The following is a 16,221-nucleotide window of genomic DNA, read 5'->3' as shown; positions in this document are numbered from 1 at the left end:
AAAGGTAGAGTATGCTGCATGTACATTGTTAGATTACTTCACTGCTAAATGAAAGATTAATGAAAATTAACAATAAATGAGGCATGGCTTTTCAGGAGTTCTGTGTTTGTTCAATGTTTGCACAATACCTAGCATGATGGGGTCCTAGTCCATGACTTGGGATTCTAGGTGCCACAGTAATACAAATAAATAATAATAAAACTCATTTCCTGCACCTTATAAGAACATATAACTTTAATTTTATTTCCTTGTGCTTATACATGGTGGGGATATGGTCACATACTGCCACATAAATAATCAAATCTATCACATATAGTTTATAAAACATTTCTTCTTCACCTCACTGTGAGGTAGATTGTGCCTTTCAGCAAAGCTCTGAGCACCAAACCAGAAGTACCCCCTGGAGGCAAAGTGACTTTCACACACTTCTCTGAGCAACAGTTCTCCTCTTGCTTCCTCCTTGCTTTGGAGGAAGTAACTATTTGTTACTCACCTACTAACATCAGCTTATAACAACCTGTACTGGCTAAATTGCGCTGACCAGTAAGGGCGATGAGGTGAAGCTAAGTCTTTTCCCAGTGAAATCCCTGCAATCTGCATGGACACTTTTCAAAAACACCATAATAGAGGCCCAACTTAAATGTATACCCCAAATTAAAAAAAAAATACAGTAAAAGAACTAAACAAGAGTCCCTGTGGCGTAACAACCATGTAAAAGAAGCAGTGAGAGATAAAAAGACATCTTTTAAAAAGTGGAAGTCAAATCCTAGTGAGGTAAGTAGAAAGGAGCATAAACACTGCCAAATTAAGTGTAAAAAAGTAATAACAAAAGCCAAAAAGGATTTTGAAGAACAGCTGGCCAAAAACTTAAAAGGTAATAACAAAATGTTTTTTAAGTACATCAGAAGCAGGAAGCCTGCTAAACAACCAGTGGGGCCCCTGGATGATCAAGATGCAAAAGGAGCACTTAAAGATGATAAAGGCATTGCGGAAAAACTAAATCAATTCTTTGCTTCAGTCTTCATGGCTGAGGATGTTGGAGATTCCCAAACCTGAGCCATCCTTTGTAGGTGACAAATCTGAGGAATTGTCACAGATTGAAGTGTTACTAGAGGAAGTTTTGGAATTAATTGATAAACTTAACAGTAACAAGTCACCGGGACCATATAGCATTCACCCAAGAATTCTGAAAGAACTCAAATGTGAAATTGCGGAACTATTAACTAAGGTTTGTAACCTGTCCTTTAAATCAGCTTCTGTACGCAATGACTGGAAGATAGCTAATATAACGCCAATATTTAAAAAGGGCTTTAAAGGTGATCCCGGCAACCAGGCAAATTAACAACAGTAAAGAATAAAACTGTCAGACACATAGAAAAACAAATTGTTGGGCAAAAGTCAACATGGTTTCTATAAAGGGAGATCATGTCTTACTAATCTATGAGAGTTCTTTGAAGGGGTCAATAAACATGTGGACAAGGGGGATCTGGTAGACATAGTGTACTTAGATTTCCAGAAAGTCTTTGATAAGGTCCTTCACCAAAGGCTCTTACATAAATTAAGTTGTCATGAGATAAGAGGGAAGATACGTTCATGGATTGAGAACTGACTAAAAGACAGAGAACAAAGGGTAGGAATAAATGGTAAATTTTCAGAATGGAGAGGGATAACTAGTGGTGTTCCCCAAGAGTCAATCTTAGGACCAGTCCTATTCAACTTATTCATAAATGATCTGGAGAAAGGAACTGTGAGGTGGTAAAGTTTGAAGACAATACTAAACTGCTCAAGATAGTTACGACCAAAGCAGACTGTGAAGAACTTCAAAAAGATCTCACAAAACTAAGTGATTGGTCAACGAAATGGCAAATGAAATTTAATGTGGATAAATGTAAAGTAATTCACATTGGAAAAAATAACCCCTACAATACATACAATATGATTGGGACTAATTTAGCTACGACTAATCAGGAAAGAGATCTTGGAGTCATCGTGGATAGTTCTCTGAAGACGTCCACGCAGTGTGCAGCGGCAGTCGAAAAAGCAAACAGGATGTTAGGAATCATTAAAAAAGGGATAAAGAATAAGATGGAGAATATAAATGCATAGTACACCAACATCTTGAATACTGCATACAGATGTGGTCTCCTCATCTCAAAAAAGATATACTGGCATTAGAAAAAATTCAGAGACAGGCAACTAAAATGATTAGGGGTTTGGAACGGGTCCCATATGAGGAGAGATTGAAGAGGCTAGGACTTTTCAGCTTGGAAAAGAGGAACTAAGGGGGAATAAGATAGAGATATATAAAATCATGTGTGGTGTGGAGAAAGTGAATAAGGAAAAGATGTTTATTTGTTCCCATAATATAAGAACTAGGGGCCACCAAATGAAATTAATGGGCAGCAGATTTAAGACAAATAAAAAGAAGTTCTTCTTCACACAGCACATAGTCAACCTGTGGAACTCCTTGCCTGAGGAGGTTGTGAAGGCTAGGACTATAACGGGGTTTAAAGGAGAACTAGATAAATTCATGGAGGTTAAGTCCATGAATGGCTATTAGCAAGGATGGGTAAGGAATGGTGTCCCTAGCCTCTGTTTGTTAGAGGGTGGAGATGGATGGCAGGAGCGAGATCACTTGATCATTACCTGTTAGGTTCATTTCCTCTGGGGCACCTAACATTGGCCACTGTCAGCAGACAGGATACCTGGATGGATGGACCTTTGGTCTGACCCAGTATGACCGTTCTTATGTTTTCCCTGATACTCTCCAAACACTTGCTTGGGGTGCGGAGAATAAAAGGGCATGCAGCACTTACTTACTCCATGGGTTTTGTGGCCATGGCTTGGACCTTATGCTAGCAGAAACTATTTGAAAAGCTGCTAAGTAAAGACTGAGCTGTTAAACTGTTTTATACAATAAAGGCAGGTGCTGGGAAATCACCCTCAGGACATATGTCAAGGCTGGATCCCCACTTTGAACTTTAGGGTACAAATGTAGGGGCCTGCATGAAAACTTCTAAGCTTAACTACCAGCTTATCTCTGGTTCTGCTGCCACCATTTCAATGGATTCCATTCCTGGGAAACCTTGAAAAAACCTTCACCAAATCTCTGGTGAATACAGATCCAAACCCCTTGGATCTTAAAACAAGGAGAAATTAACCATTCCCCTCCTTCCTCCCACCAACTCCTGGTGAATACAGATCCAACCCCCTTGGATCTAAAACAAGGAGAAATTAACCATTCCCCTCCTTCCTCCCACCAACTCCTGGTGAATCAAGATCCAAACCCCTTGGATCTTGAACAAGGAAAAATCAATCAGGTTCTTAAAAAGAAGGTTTTTAATTAAAGAAAAAGGTAAAAAATCATCTCTGTAAAATCAGTATGGAAATTAACCTTACAGGGTAATCAACCTTAAAGAGCTCAGAGGACTCCCCTCTAGTCTCAGATTCAAAGTACAGCAAACAAAGATAAACACTCTAGTAAAAGGTACATTTACAAGTTGAGAAAACAAAGGAAAACTAACACGCCTTGCCTGGCTATTTACTTACAAGTTTGAAATAGGAGAGACTTGTTTAGAAAGATGTGGAGAACCTGGATTGATGTCTGGTCCCTCTCAGTCCCGAGAACGAACACACTCCCAAAACAAAGAACACAAACAAAAGCCTTCCCCCCCCAAGATTTGAAAGTATCTTGTCCCCTTATTGGTCCTTTAGGTCAGATGCCAGCCAGGTTACCTGAGCTTCTTAACCCTTTACAGGGAAAAGGATTTTGGAATCTCTGGCCAGGAGGGATTTTATAGTACTGTACACAGGACAGCTATTACCCTTCCCTTTATAGTTATGACAACATACTTTGCATGTGCGGAATGTGGGAGAGGGGTGGCTGTGGCTGCTAGCTGTTTTTATTGTTTATTTTCAAGTTGCTTTCCCAGTAAGGGAAATTTTGGAGCCTTTCAACTGCTTTCTCAGCATAGCACTTGGACAGGCCATGCACTCCCTTTATAAGACTGGTGGGGGGAAGAGACTCGGGGTAGGGTGACAGGGTCTTTGGGATATTCCTTGTTCTACCCAGAATGGGAGAGGGGATTTAAAATTGAGCCTGCATGACACAGATTCTTAGGGTACATCTACACTACAGGGGGGAGTCGATTTAAGATACGCAAATTCAGCTACGTGAATAGCGTAGCTGAATTCGACGTATCACAGCCGACTTACCCCGCTGTGAGGACGGCAGCAAAATCAACTTCTGCGGCTTTCTGTCGACGGCGCTTACTCCCACCTCCGCTGGTGGAGTAAGAGCGCCGATTCGGGGATCGATTGTCGCGTCCCATAAATCGATCCCCGCGAGGTCGATTTCTACCCGCCGATTCAGGCGGGTAGTGTAGACCTAGCCTTAGTGTGGGTCTGAGCGGCGTGAGTAGAGTGAACCTGTTTTAAGAAAACAACATCATGGCAGTCTGAGAAGATCTTACTATTCACAGCAGAAAGGAGAGGCTAAGAGTGTAGCTAAGTGAGACACTTTTATAGAAATAAGGGAGCAAGCCAAAACGTATTGCTTTTTAACCTGGAGAACTCTTTGAATACTTTAAGGGTCAGATGGAGGTTCTTGTTTTAGGCTGGGCCAGACCTTCATATCCAGCAACAACCTTGGGAATTAAACTTTCCCCCAAGTAGACCAGCTCTATGTCAATCCTCCCACCATCCTTTTCACAACACCGCTACCTGCTGTGCCTGGGGAAATGGCATAGCAGATTGCAAGGATAGGCTGGGTGGCATAGTGGGCAAGGGGAATCCCTACCTTCATAGGACTAGGCGTGTCTAAAGGCATAGCCATCCCACAGCATAGACAAGAGTAGAGCCTGTACCCTTATGGTGCTAGCTAAACAATGAACATATAAATTGAGTATGTACAATATTGTGACTATGTTCTATTTCCACAGTCATCTGAGTTAGAGATGGAAAAGACTCTATCACAGGGGAGTGGTTCCTACAGCATATTTGCAAGTATTTAGTTAAATCTCTTTAAACATAGCAAAGTATGGGCTTTTCATCGCTTAACTTGAGAGAAAAATCCTTTGTTTAAAACCTGTCTGTAAAGATGTTTTCCCTGATATCCAGCCTACATTTCCCCCTTCTTACCTCTAGTCCTTTACTCCTAGTTGTTATACTGTAAATTACTTCTCTCTGTCCAAATATGGTCTATAATAGCAGGACCATCTACAGAGGAACTATTATTTCCATGTTAACTGGTGATGCTGTGTACATAGTTCAACATTGCATTCACCTTTCTATTGCTTTGTCACATTGCAAATTAATGTATAGTTTGGTATTCTCTATAATGACCAGCTCTTTTACAGTATAAACAGTTTCCAGGTTCCTCCCTCCCATTGAAAATCTGTATGCTGGATTATTTTCCACAAGTCTATTAGCTGTATTTTTGTCCAAGTTAAATCTCATCGTGTTTTCTATATAGGTTTCTAATCTCATTAGGATTACTATTTCCATCTCCTGTCTGGTGGTGACAACTCCGCCCAGTTGTGTATAATCTGTAAATTTAACTGATATGATGCTTATTCCCTTTTCCAGAGAACTAGTGAAGATATTAAATAACAGTTCTTGCAGTACACTACTAGATACTTCCTCTCCCCAATTAAACAACACATTATTTATAGTTCCCCTTTCTCTAACGTGCTTCAGACAGTTTTTGGCCCATATGACAGTTGTATTCCAAGCAACAGGATATTTCCAAGTAAGCTTTCACGAAGCAGTATAAAATTTTGATGATTATTCTATGCTAAAAGGCCATATCGGGTACAGTAATAATATCAAACGACTAAAAAGAGCTGATTATTTTAACTGGTTAACCCATCAGGACTGTCCAATACCTCTCCTCTCCTTCAAGACTATCTATGGCCTCCTCACCTTCCCCTGTTTTTGGAAACCTGGGGAAAGAGAGAAATTGTGCTGCATAACTTGAAATTCAGCCAGACTGTCAACCCAGAACTGAGGATCACTCTTTAAGAGTTATCATCCACTTCATAACTGGACAAAAGACTGTCAGATGAAGCTGCCACACAGGGAGAGAGGTGACCTCTCAGGTAATTAGATCTCAACACATTTAGGGCCATCTAAGCAAAAATCAATATTTTGGAAATACACTTGGAAATGAATTGGAAGCCAGTGAAGATCTTGGAGCACTGATGCAATGCAGAACATGTTTAAAGTACCAATAAGAATGTAGGCCATTACATTTGCACTCGTTGAGATTTTCTGAACTATCTCCAGGAATAGCAGCACTTAGAGCAAGCTAGAATTGCCTAATCAAGAGATGACAAAAGCATGAATAACTTAAGTGAGGTCTTCTTACAAAGAAAGGGCCCAACTTTCTAGCCTAGCACAGATGGGGAATAAAAAGTGTTGTCCACACAGCAGCAAGTGATCATTCAGAAACCACTGAGGAATAAACATGAGTGCACAGTTATTAGCTTCTGTGACTTGATCTCTCAAGTGAATGGACATAATCAACAACTCTTCATATGCTTTCAGAAATGGTCCACTTATTGTGTTCCCTTCCTCTAATAATTGTCAAAAGTTAATTAAAAACACAAAGTTTGTTTGGAAAGATCTATGCTTTAGAAATCCACTGTTCTCATTGTTTCTGGTTCCTTATCTTCTAGATATGTACTGGTCTTCACAAATTGCCAGGATAATTTTTAAGTCAGTGTATTTTCTTTACTCCAGTCATTTAGTACTGCCTCAGTTGTGAATTAATTAAAAAAAAAAATGATTAGCCACCTTCCTGTGTACTAGCTTACATGGAGTTGCCACAGAAAAAATGGTGTGCAGGGGCTCTAACAATAAACACTCCATCAGCAGCCCCAATTCGTGAAATCCCAACACCACTTCTAGGGCCTATTTCAGCAGACACTGAGGCATATTGGCAAATTTACTTCTTAGTCCCACACAGCACAAAGTTAAGCAAGTAAGTAAGATATTAGAGGATAATGTTTGCAAGATTAGACCCTTCAGGGTACAGAAGGCCTTCACTAGGATCCATCCCATGCTATGGACCAGATCCTCAGATGGTGTAAAACAGCATAGTATCATCTAAATCACTGGAGCAGTGCCAATTTAACACCAGCTGAGGGTCCGACCCTTGATATATTAATGCAAACTAGAGTTCAAAGAACAGAATGGAGTTTTCATGAAAATGTCATCCACTTTGTTGAGATTTTGACCAGCTCTACAGCAAACATTCCTAATGTCTTTTTTTTTAAATCAGGAATATATGGAAATATTTCCATTAATGCCATGAATTACTCAATGTACTCATTTATGAAGACTCACATTCTGAAGGGGCAATTAAGTTAGAGGGCAATACAAATCTGACATGAGCTTGAATTTCCCTCTTGTATTAAACTGTAATGATCTGTTTCAATTGTAAAATCAAATTAAAGTAACTGGATAAGTTTATAATACTTACACAGAACTAGGTGAGAAGTGAGGATCAACTATTTTTTGTTCCTTTTCATTGGAATTTTGCTGAAGTGAACCTGTCAAAATAACTACAGTTATTGCAAGAATAATGAGTTTACAAAATGTGAAGACATTTGAGCAAATCTTTATACTGAAATGCCTCTTCACCTTTTTTTAAAATAAAAGATGCCAGAATTCACAGTGCAGTCAGCGGACCTGATGATTTTGATCCCACTTCAGTGAACACCAGAAATAGCCCCAAGAAAGTCAGTGGAGTCGCATTGGTACAAAAACAGTATGTGAGATCAGAATCAGTTCGAATGGGAGTGTCCCTTAGTAAGGTCTAAATAAAAACTGACCAGAAAGTTCCTAAGAATCTCACGACTTAGCCAATTTATTTTCATTTTACTTCTTACTGAGCAAAGACTTTAGTAATTAAACATGAAGTTGGGAGGATGCTTTAGAAATAATGATGGTAAAACCAGGCCCATTCTCCTCTCCCTGCATTCAGATAACTCCTATTAGTGTCAGTGAGAATGATGCACATGTAGGGACTGACAAATAGGCTCCCAACAGTGTTCACATTTCATTCCAGCCTTCTGGTTTGGAAGGCAGAAGCTGTCATCTAATTGTCCTCTTGTTACTGGCTCTAGTAATTAACTATTTAGACAAATGATTAATAGTTACCAGATAATTACATGGTTACAACACAGTGGCTATATATGCTTTGTAGTAAAAGAGAAATAACCAAGCAACAGTAAAAGTAAAGAAGAGTTGGATATTTTACTCTGTATTCATCCCATGCATCCTGAGATTTTAAACTTTAAAATAGTCTACTAGGCATTAAGCAAGACACTGCATCTCTCTCTCTCTCTCTCTCTCTCTCTCTCTCTTTCATTTTTTTATTTTATTTTATTAAAGATTGCCTGGAACATTGCCTTCCCCCACACCTTCCTTCTTATATATTGTAAGGTGTTTTGCTTGCTTAAAAGAGATCCTCCGTATCCTTTGGGTTATGATTAATAAGATTCCACTGTCAGCACAGACCCCTTTGGGAATTGGTTATTTATTCAACAGAAAAATACATTTTTGAGAAAAGAGGTTTTAAATCTGGGAGAATAAATAACTCAAGCTAGTTCTCTTCCATTTTGTTTCAATCCTCAGGTATTCATTCCTTATCCATAAGAAATTTCACACAGAGCTCTCCAATCATCCTCACATCCTGCACCAGTGCATTTTACCCTTTCACCCTTACTCTACTAAGCAAAGCAGGTAAGTACTCCATTCAGTTGGGGTAACCACTAATTAGCATACTAGTTTATTTTACTTATGGTGGGAGGAGGAAAGGAAATTCTACTTCTACTAAAAGTAAATCTGATAGTATCAGCTATTCCCTTTTGGAAAAGACCTATACAATTTATTATAGATGAAATGGTTCCGTAGAAATTACTCAAATGTACTGAATTAAATAATTATCCTTTTTTGTATGTGTGTTTGAACCACCCTTTAAAAATAGTAAGGAGGGATGATTTTCTATTACATTTTATAGAGTATTTTGAAAAATTTAAAGCATATTTTTTCTAAGAAATTGTATGAGACTTTTCTACAAGGGAGAAAAGGAAAAGTCTTCAGTCACTCCTTTTAACTTAATAGTGAAGACTTTTCCCATACTGAAAATCTTGCAGCAACAGGTAGAAGCTAATGCCCAAGAACTTAATCTTTGCCCTAGAGGTTCTGGTGCATAGCCTAAAAATTTGATGATAATAACTGTTAAGGAAAGCCCCCTGGAACATTTCAATTATAATTTATCTGTACACTGCAACACCTCCCAGTGAAACACAGTGTCACACATAATTATACAGAACCCAGAGATAACACAAAAGACCATCTGTAAGCTTTGAACAGATGTAGCTTTTGAATACTTGAGCTTATCTTAGGCTTGAAAATTTTAAAGCTCAAAACAAGTGTGGCTTAACAAAATGATATGAGAGTGGTAACATTTTCAAAAACAGGGCTCTTCAGATTTCTCTACTGTTCTGTATTCTGCTCAGTACTGTTTAGAAACTAGTATCTATTTGTCCCACAGTAATACATTGTAAGTAAACTTATCTCTGTTTTTGACACACACTTTGTTACTCAGCTGCCAGTGACCTCTGCAAGTGAAATGTCCTCTGAAAAGGTCTGAAACTTAGCACAGAAACATAAGACGTGATTAAAGGTTGGCAGGGAGTGTTGCACTCCATCTGGAGTTGCACTCAGTTTTGGATGACATTCCTGCTTTAACAATGAGGAGTCCTTGTGGCACCTTAGAGATTAACAAATTTATTCGGGCATAAACTCTCATGGGCTAAAACCCACTTCATCAAATACATGGAGTGGAAAATACTGAGGCAGATATAAATACACAGCACATGAAAAGATGAGAGTTGCCTTACCAAGTGTGGGGGGAGTCAGTGCTAACGAGCCAATTCAATTAAGGTGGAAGTGGGCTATTCTCAACAGTTGACAAGAAGGCGTGAATACTAATGAGGCCAATGTAATCAAGGTGGCTCATTTCAAACAGTTGACAAGAAGGTGTGAGTATCAGTAGGGGGAAATTAGTTTTTGTAGTGACCCATCCACTCCCAGTCTTTATTCAGGCCTGATTTGATGATGTCCAGTTTGCAAATTAATTCCAGTTCTGCGGTTTCTCATTGAAGTCTGTTTTTGAAGTTTTGTTGTTGAAGAAGAACAGGAGTACTTGTGGCACCTTAGAGACTAACAAATGTATTAGAGCATAAGCTTTCGTGGACTACAGCCCACTTGTAGTCCACGAAAGCTTATGCTCTAATACATTTGTTAGTCTCTAAGGTGCCACAAGTACTCCTGTTCTTCTTTTTGCGGATACAGACTAACACGGCTGTTACTCTGAAACCTGTTGTTGAAGAATTGCCACTTTTAAGTCTGTTATTGAGTGTCCAGGGAGATTGAAGTGTTCTCCTACTGGTTTTTGAATGTTATAATTCTTGATGTCCATTTATTCTTTTGCATAGAGACTGTCCAGTTTGGCCAATGTACATGGCGGAGGGGCATTGCTGACACATGATGGCATATATCACATTGGTTTTAGGTATCATCATTTAACAACCCTCCAGCCCTAAATAAACACATGGGGCTTCTCTAGATCAAGCATTAGTGCATGGCAAGCTGGGGTATAAATCTACATAATAATAATATGCCACCTGCTAACAGTCCATATGGACCCTACTGCTGCGCTCTACAAGTTTCCAAATATGCACACACAAGCCCATACAAAACTCCCAAGCACCATAAAACCACCATAAGGACTTGGCACTTTGGATAGAAGTCTGAGCACAGGGGACATGTCTTGAACAGGCTTTAAACAAGGACCTCCACACTCTGTCCTGCAGATGTAATACATCCAGGTGAAAGGGAAAGCTTTTCAGGGGAGAGATAGCTCAGTGGTTTGAGCATTAGCCTGCTAAACCCATGGTTGTGAGTTCAATCTTTGAAGGGGCCACTTAGGGATCTGGGGCAAAATCAGTACTTGGTTCTGCTAGTGAAGGCAGGGGGCTGGACTCGATGACCTTTCAAAGACCCTTCCAGTTCTAGGGGACATCTCCATTATAATATTAAATATAAGCTTATTGGAGGGGCATGATAGGAAATTTTCACTTAACATGCCTGTGCCGTAACTGTTCCCTGGATCAGTGCTTCTCAACCTACTTACCATGGTGGGCCGCATATGCAGCTCTCTATGTGTTATGTGGTCCGCATCCACACTACCTGTATGGCCCTGAGGATGTCCCTGGGGCCGCAGCTGTGTGCTGATTGGGCGGCAAATGGTGTGCATGGATTGAGAACCACTGCTCTGGATAAACAAAGGACTTCAGACTCTAGTGCTGTTAATCTGATATCTTTGACTAACAGTATATTTAATGTAATATATAGTAGAAACTTACTACTTCAATTCAGTAATCACATAGTGTAAAGGGTAAAGAATAGATGAAGAGTAAAATGGTTGGATTTCCCACTGCCCATATACTAACCACTATGAAAGATAAAAGTAAAGTCAAGGACAATTGAGCCCAAGATGACAAGTAACTTTATAGAAAGCAGATGACAGACTTACAGGTGAACAAGGTAATCTCTGGAGGTTAATAGAAACTGTACACAAAGACAATTTGAAAGACAAACTCTAAAAATTTGTTCCCATTTATGGACACCTTATCTAAGTGTGCTTAAGGGCAAAACAGAGATTAACTGAATCAGAAAAGATCTGTGAATGGAGGCAACCTAAGAGAATCAGAAAGGTGCTTTAAATAAGCAAAAAAAGCAAACCATATGGGATAAGACTATATCCAAATATACCAGCTTATTGGCAGGACAGGTATGACAATCACAGGCATATCTTGAGGCTATTGTATTTAACATTATGAATGTTATCTGTGTGGGAGAGCCAGCCCTTGAAAGCATGAAAAACCTAAAGATCATGCTTAAAATTTGCCAGCAACAATATTGAGGAAGATTCCTAATAGTATTTTGATCTTAGTCAAGTTTCCATTATTAATTTTGAATGGACCAGACAGGGACAACCAGAGAGGTGAGAGGGCCCAATATACATCCATGGAACAGACTGTACTTATTTCAACCATCCCATAAACCTTCTCTAGAGTTTTTTCAATCCCATGGTTTTCCAAGTGTTGAAGGGCATGACCCAGCAAGATAGTGAGCACCCTCCACTCTTCTTGCAATCAATGGGAGTGAGTACTCAGCATTTTGCACTTTAAGACCCCAATTGGGAAAATTATAATAGATGTTCAGATCATTGAAACATAGGGCTGGAAGGCACCTCCAGATGTCATAAGTCCAGCCCCCTGTGCTGAGGCAGGACCAAGTAAACCTAGACTATCCCTGACAGGTTCTTGCCCAAGCTGTTCTTAAAAACCTCCAGTGATGGGGATTCCACAGACTCCTTTGGAACCTATTCCAGAACTTCACTACCCTTATAGTTAGGAATTTTTTTCTAATAGCTAAACTAATATCCCTTGCTTCAGATTAAGCCCATTACTTCTTGTATTAAGACCATAACTTCTTGTCATCTTTAAAATTTTCTTTAGAGCTTCCTGAATGGACATTTGCATCCAGTCCTTTCTGATGTTTCCCACTCCCAGTCTAAACATTGTTGCTGTTTTTGCAAGATCAGGCAATGATCTCTCCCCTTCTTCTCCGAAAGAAGGACTGCAGAAATGTTTGTGGGGGGGAAGCAACCAAAATGGGACAAATTCCAGTAGTGTTGCAAACCTGTGTACCAGGCTGAAATGCCACTCACTGAAATTTGACCTAGTCACCACTCCATCATGTCAGTACGGATGGGGCTCTATGATTATGCTACACAGTTCCAGTCAGGTGCCAGGAGGGGGCAGGATGGACTCCTACCTCTCTCCTCCACATTGCTCCCTGGCCAAGTTCAAGTTCTGAAAAATGGATGTCATGCCCCCCCCGCCTTTAAAAAGTGGGAGGGGCAAGGCAATGGCCTCCTCCCTCCCCATTCTCTGGAACCTATGAGAACCAGCCTTGTCTGGAGAATTCTCAGGGATGGCCTTGCCATGAGGCGAACTGAGGCAGCCGCCTCAGATGCCAGACAGTGTTGGTGGTGGTGGGGTGCCATTAGTGTAGAAAAGTGTAGAAAATTGTGTCTGCTGCTGGTGCATATGTATTCTCTCTGCTCTAGATGCACAGAGATGGTGGAATGCTGTGCTGGAGGAAGGAGGGCACAAGAGACATAACAGGCAGGCAGGAGAAAAGGTGAGAGGGAATAACAGAAAGCAGCAGGAGATGTAGGGAGAGAGGGGAGGAGGAGCCTCCTATGTACCTCTCTAGAACCCTCAGGAGCCTGGACTGATTAACACCAGCTTCTCAGGGAGTTTCCTGTTTCCTGCTGCTTCCCTGAACCCACTTGAGAACAGGCAATCAACTGAAGTAGTAGGAGCCAGTTATGTCCTTAAGATGCTGATATCTTTCCTCACTCAGGCCCTGCTACCAGCTTGCTTATTTGTCCCCTTCAACTGAGTGTTGAGAGCCACTATAGCTGGCATGAGTGAAAGAAGAAAACGCCCCTCTGGGACAGCATTCAGAAAAAGAAAGAAAGCAAAGGAAGCTTTTCTATCTAAGCAGGAAGGAGCTCTCCTGAGATACATAGACACAAATCAACAGAGGGTCCTGTGGCACCTTTGAGACTAACAGAAGTATTGGGAGCATAAGCTTTCATGGGTAAGAACCTCACTTCTTCAGATGCAAGTAATGGAAATCTCCAGAGGCAGGTATAAATCAGTGTGGAGATAACGAGGTTAGTTCAATCAGGGAGGGTGAGGTGCTCTGCTAGCAGTTGAGGTGTGAACACCAAGGGAGGAGAAACTGCTTCTGTAGTTGGATAGCCATTCACAGTCTTTGTTTAATCCTGATCTGATGCTGTCAAATTTGCAAATGAACTGGAGCTCAGCAGTTTCTCTTTGGAGTCTGGTCCTGAAGTTTTTTTGCTGTAAGATGGCTACCTTTACATCTGCTATTGTGTGGCCAGGGAGGTTGAAGTGTTTTCCTACAGGTTTTTGTATATTGCCATTCCTGATATCTGACTTGTGTCCATTTATCCCCTTGCGTAGTGACTGTCCAGTTTGGCCAATGTACATAGCAGAGGGGCATTGCTGGCATATGATGGCATATATAACATTGGTGGACGTGCAGGTGAATGAGCCAGTGATGTTGTAGCTGATCTGGTTAGGTCCTGTGATGGTGTTGCTGGTGTAGATATGTGGGCAGAGTTGGCATCCAGGTTTGTTGCATGGGTTGGTTCCTGAGTTAGAGTTGTTATGGTGCGGTGCGTGGTTGCTGGTGTACCCGCATGGCCCCACAATATGCCAACATTTTTATGGCTGACCTGGAACAACGCTTCCTCAGCTCTCGTCCACTCATGCCCCTTCTCTACCTACGCTATATTGATGACATCTTCATCATCTGGGCCCATGGGAAGGAGACCCTGGAAGAATTCCACCATGATTTCAACAGCTTCCACCCCACCATCAACCTCAGCCTGGACCAATCTACATGGGAGGTCCACTTCCTAGACACCACCGTACAAATAAGCGATAGCCACATTAACACCACCCTATACCGAAAACCCACCGACCACTATGCCTACCTTCATGCCTCCAGCTTCCACCCCGGTCACACCACACGATCCATCGTCTACAGCCAAGCACTGAGGTACAATCGCATCTGCTCCAACCCCTCAGACAGAGACCAACACCTACAAGATCTTCACCAAGCATTCTCAAAACTACGATACCCACACAAGGAAATAAAGAAACAAATCAACAGAGCCAGACATGTACCCTACTGTAGAAGCCTACTGCTACAAGACAGGCCCAGAAGAGAAACCAACAGAACTCCACCGGCCATCACCTACAGTCCTCAGCTTAAACCTCTCCAACACATCATCAGTGATCTACAACCCATCCCGGACAATGATCCCTCACTTTCACAGACCTTGGGAGGCAGGCCAGTCCTCGCCCACAGACAACCTGCCAACCTTAAGCATATTCTCACCAGCAACCACGCACCGTTACTGCAGCATCCATACCTCCATCTCAAATGGATGTATCCATGCACATTCCTGAAGAAAAGTGCAGATCAGAGAAGTGTGTGATGGTGGAGCAAGAAACAGCTGCTGCTGAGTTTAGTTCCTTAAGTCTAGATGATCCAGGACTGTGGACCCACTTGAGCAGTAGCCTGAGGGACTTCCTTGTACTGCATGGGCCAAAGGAAGTGAAAAACTTCATGTTCCCCAAAGACAATGAAAATAGAAGTTTCCATCCAACACATTACTGGCGTGAAATCCCCAATGGTGACAAAGAGGAGAGGCCATGGCTTATGTACTCAAAAACCCAGAATGCTGTATATTGTTTTTGTTGCAAACTCTTCCAGGCTAATGTTCCAGCCGCATAGCGTTCTACAGGAACAAAGGACTGGAAAAATCTCTCTAGAAAGCTGGCATGCCATGAGAAGGCAGCAAATCATCAGAGAGCATTCCATAGGTGGAAAGAGCTTGAGATGAGACAAAGGATAAGACCACCATAGATGATCAGCATCAAGAGAAGATTGTATCAGAGTCTCTTTACTGGCAAAATGTTCTGAAAAGGCTCATTGCCATTGTGAGAATGCTTGTGTAGGGGGCCAGGGTGGCTGCCCTCCGAACCTGAGGGTAAAGGGCCTTTCCCTCAGCCTGAGTGGGCGGGGCCAGCCCAAGCTCGCTCCACCCCCCGGAAGGGGAGGGGTGGAACAGGAAGTATAAACGGCGGGGCCCTTAGCTCAGTTGGAGCAGCACCAGGGAGGGAGGCAGATGCAGACCGTGGGCTGCTCCCTTCAGACCCTGCTGCCACGCCACGGGAGGCCCTGGACCAGTGGAGACCTCACCTGGAGGACGGACTGGGGCTGCCAGGACTGCCCGCTGCCGAGTACCCAGAGGAACTGGAGGAGCCGGAGGGGGAGCTGGAGCTGCCAGCAGCCGAGTACCCAGAGGAGCTGGAGGAGCCTGAGCCTGAGGGGGAGCTGGAGCTGCCAGCAGCGGACTACCCCAACGCACCGGCGGGACCAGAGGAATTCGGACAAGCAATCGGGTAGGAAGTAGCCCAGGGACAGAGCTGCACAGTGTTGAGTCTGTATTGCGGAAGGACGCCGCTGATCCAG

The 16,221-nt window shown here is 41.9% G+C and overlaps 1 protein-coding gene across 1 annotated transcript in view; it reads right to left on the bottom strand.

Annotated features, from left to right (window-relative positions):
* Positions 1 to 16,221, bottom strand: part of CDH12 (cadherin 12) — an 864,422-nt gene that overhangs the window by 745,541 nt on the left and 102,660 nt on the right. The window contains exon 2 of the mRNA XM_054020329.1: positions 7,484 to 7,553. The gene's annotated coding sequence lies outside the window, so the exon portion shown is untranslated. The remainder of the gene's footprint in view (positions 1 to 7,483; positions 7,554 to 16,221) is intronic.

Source organism: Malaclemys terrapin, chromosome 2, assembly GCF_027887155.1.
Source record: "Malaclemys terrapin pileata isolate rMalTer1 chromosome 2, rMalTer1.hap1, whole genome shotgun sequence".
NCBI lineage: Eukaryota > Metazoa > Chordata > Testudines > Emydidae > Malaclemys > Malaclemys terrapin.
This window is presented reverse-complemented; position numbering and strand designations above follow the sequence as displayed.